The sequence below is a fragment of the Ambystoma mexicanum genome, chromosome 11 (genome assembly GCF_040938575.1).
Source record: "Ambystoma mexicanum isolate Mex_15411 chromosome 11, UKY_AmexF1_1, whole genome shotgun sequence".
NCBI lineage: Eukaryota > Metazoa > Chordata > Amphibia > Caudata > Ambystomatidae > Ambystoma > Ambystoma mexicanum.
This window is the reverse complement of record NC_090934.1, coordinates 417,140,582-417,144,670: the sequence shown is the minus strand read 5'-3', so window position 1 is coordinate 417,144,670 and position 4,089 is coordinate 417,140,582.

Genomic DNA, 4,089 nt, shown 5'->3' with positions numbered 1-4,089 from the left:
CGTAACCCATGCCCTTTTACATTGAGAGATAGGGGTTCTTGGGGTTTCCTGCCATTGTAGTCGTCTTCTATGTTTTTCCATATTATTCCTAAATCATTTCTCTGCCTAAAGGGTACCCATATTTCTTCAGGGACCAACGCCATCATGATATTATTCACATCTTCTACTGTATACTAGCCTGGCCTAAATAGTTTCCTCATCTCCTTGTAAAACCCAGCAGGGTCTATTCGTGGTTCAGGTATACTTTTAGTTATTTGCATAAGTTCCATACGGGTTAAGGGAACATATAGATAGGTCTTTACTGGCTCATTATTGGGGTTATTACCTGGAGTGGGCTGACATTCTCGTAGTGGGAAACTTTTCTCGTGCCTATTTCCTTCTTCCTGTGTAGCTCTAGATTTCAGTTCTACAAAGGCTTTCAAGACCTTGTTGAACTGCCCCTTTCTTTTGCTTTGCTGGGGCTTAGCGTTCAGATCCACATCCAAACTTACCTCAGCTCCTAAGAAAGTTTCTGTTCCTGTCAAATCATTTTTCCTCTTACCCTTCCTGTTCAACCAAGTCTTGAGTGTCGTTAAACAGATGCTGGAGGCATGCTAATTGTTCTGCCCAGTTATGGGTCATTATTTCTTCCCCAGCTTTAGTGATGGATTCATTAATTGCGCATTTCTCTATTCTGTCTGCCAAATCCCTGCCTAACGGCTGAGCTTCTTCTAACCTCTTCTTCCTGTCAGCCCGTTTCTCTATGTTTTCTTTCACTCGTTGATCCTGCCTTCGTTCCCCTGGGTATATTTCATGATAACTTCCATGTACTCCCACAACTGTTTATTAGTACAGGCTACGTCTATTCCCTTTGCAGCATCACGGTAACTCCCGGGGAGATCTTCACTTACCCCACATTGTCTCCTGGTTAATCTTCAACTAGAGTTCTAGCTACTTGTTTAAATTCCACAGGCCTTAGTCTTCCCAGCATGTTCTTAACATCGTCTCCTATCCTTTCCTTATATATATATCGTTTGCTATAGTCTTCAGCTCCTTTCGCCATTCCTCACCTATCTGGGTGGTCCTTGTTAAACCTACATCAGTGACATCCGCACCATACTTCATGGGGTACTCACCCTCTTCCACGGCTCTAGTTATTATAGCTGGGCCGAGGCCCCCGGGAATAATAAGTAATTTGTAATTATTTGGGCTTCCCGTGCTATGTCCTCATAGCGGGGCGCCGGTACGGATGGGTACATACCTCCACTTTCCTTTATCAACATATGTCTATCCATTTGTTCACACTTCTTCTGTATTTCCTTATTGTCTAACTCCCTCGCCTTCTGATTTGCAGACCGCTTCTGCTGCTTTCTCTCATTTTTATTCTGTGCATTCTTCCTCCTAATCGCCTCTACCCGCCACAATCATATAGCCCCAAACTGAGCCGGACTGACTCTTCGTTTTGCCAGTTCTATTTCTACGGTCGCTATAGCGTCCAAGTCAAATGTTCCATGTTCCATCCACTTGTGTTCAAGCAACCCTTTTGTGTATTCTACCCATTGTTTTAGGAACAAATTCGAATTCAACCCATATTTGATCAGGATTTCAAATGCCGGCGTTCCCTCGAGAGGGGCATAGTGTTGCTTCGCTATTCCCCTCCCGTGGGAAGTCAAGTTTCCCATGATCCTTAAACCTTAAACAATCAACATATATGCTACTAATTCCTTTTAACGGACGGTCCTTACTTAAACAAATTATCCATTAATTACCCTTTTCATGAACGATCTACTTAACAGATCTCAGACTAATACGTACCATATAACTGATACTCCTTTCTTTAACGGCCTTACCAACCGTATCCCTAAATCACTCACCTCCTGTGGGGTCTTCGCCTCGAAGTCTGCTGGACCCAAAGGGTGGCAGCCTGCTGTCCTGTCGTCCGGCGGGGCTGGCGGAGGAAGGGTAACGCGTTTGTGCAGTCAATGGTGCTTCTTCATTCATTGGGGCCCCGATACCTTTTACCCCTCTAGCCTCGCCCTGGAAGGCCTCACCCAGTGAAGGGCTGCCACACCTTTGGGTCCCTTCGTGGTCGTCAGTAAATGGGGGTACACTTTTGCTCACCCCACTTCCGTCAAAGGGGACCCCACTCCAAAAGACTTAGACGACTGGTCAAGTCACAAAGGTTTATTTGTCAATCTTCCGCTGACGGGCATGACTTCAGCGTCCTTGAGAGAACGGGGAAGTGAGCTGATAAGCATTAGGTCTGCAGGGTTTATATACATTTTCAAATATCATTGGTTCCAATCTCTAGCACGTGCACAAAGAAGGAGTTTACATAAGCATAGCAGTTAGTCACGTAATCTTCCTTCCCCCCATCCCTCCTTCGTGCAGAAGAGTTCCTCGTAAACACACTCCTGGGGTGAGCTGATAAGCCTAAAACTGCACAGTCATTACGCCCTTCTCGGCATCTCAGGGGCCCTCTTCAGGGAATCCACTTCTGCTGTTCATGACTATCTTGTATCTGTTGTGCCAGGCCTTTACCACCCTCTGCCCTTCCCTTCTTCTTGGAATTTGACATCTGTTAACAAGAAAACAAATTTTGCAACACTGCCTAGTTGCACCTAATCTCCCTTTTCTACTCTGGGGCTCTACAGGATTCATCTTGCTACAACATGTGCATGGACTTACTAGTTATTTGTACCCACACCCTGGGGCACTTTGATGACTTTGTTAGCTTTGAGTGGTGGGAAACCCACTGTCGGACCTTCCATGGCACTCCACGACTCGCGGCTCTCCCCGGTGGGAAAAAGTGGTCAGTGGTGACAGCAAGGATGCCCTTTAAAATGTTCTTAGGCAGTTTGGAACTTTTGTAGCTGTGGGTGTCCAGCAGCACTAAGCCAGGGTACCCCCGCTTCTGGGCTGTAGGCAGCAACAGCTTCCAACAGTCACCTCTGGACCCTGGGCGACACCAATGGATTTATCTGGCTGGAGATGTCCGGCACTCCTCTTCTGGACTTCAAAGACCCCTTCTCCGGATAGCAGGCACACAGGACTGGCTCCCAGGATACTTCGATGAAGAGTAGCAGTTTTGCACGATGGTGCATCGTAGCTCAGGGAGAGGTCTCCTTGGCAAGTCCTCTCTGGATCAGTCCTTGGGAGACACGGCAGCTTTTGGATTAGTGAAGAAATGTAGCAGCAGACTTCTCTTCCAGCTGAGCTTCATGGAGCAGCTTCTTCTTGCTAAGCTTTGAATTCAGCTACTGAACAAATTGGTAAGTGAGAGGTCCCATGATCTAAACATCCGTCCCTCATTCACACTCCCTGAGGCAGGCTAAGTCAGCCAATCACACAGTAGGGCATTCATTAAGGCAGGCAGCCAATCAGGCTCACATGCATTCAGGCCATTAACTCCACCCAGACACCCATAACAAAAGATGTGGATTGGGGCAAGTACCCAGCCTTTCAGGACTCTACAGTGCATTCATGTCAGTTTCAGGCAGGGCTGTCTCATTGATTGTGCCACACGCACAGACACCCATAACAGAGAATGTGAGTTTGCTTCAGACTCCATTCACACAGTCCCTCCCCTAGGGTGTACCCACAACACACAACACCTGGGAAGGCTCCATTCAGTCTGAGAGGAGGCAGCCCCAGAGCCATATATGGTATTTCCACCCAACAGCCAGTCACAGGGAAAGGGAACAACAGAGACATATATGGTGTTTCCACCCACCAGCGATTCAGGAGGCAGGAACAGAGTCAGGGCTTCCCAGGACTTTGGGAAACAAGGCTGTCAGGAATCCACGGATTCCTATGGGAGGGCCTGAGTATCCAAAAATGGAGGATACACAAAGTCACTGACAAGTCAGCATTTATCTGCCACCAGCCCATACCCAGCTCTTTGGGCCACACACAGGTGCCCAAAAACACACATAAGGGGTACAAGGGTGTACCATCACCCATGGGTGCCATAAGAGTATCCCACGGGTAATGTACACCAAATGATAAGAATGAAGAGCTGCATTTCTAGAGGTCCAGGCAGGACCCCAGTGGTAGAAAACATAGAGAAAACACACACAGAGAAGTGGTAAGACAAGGACAGGAGGCCCT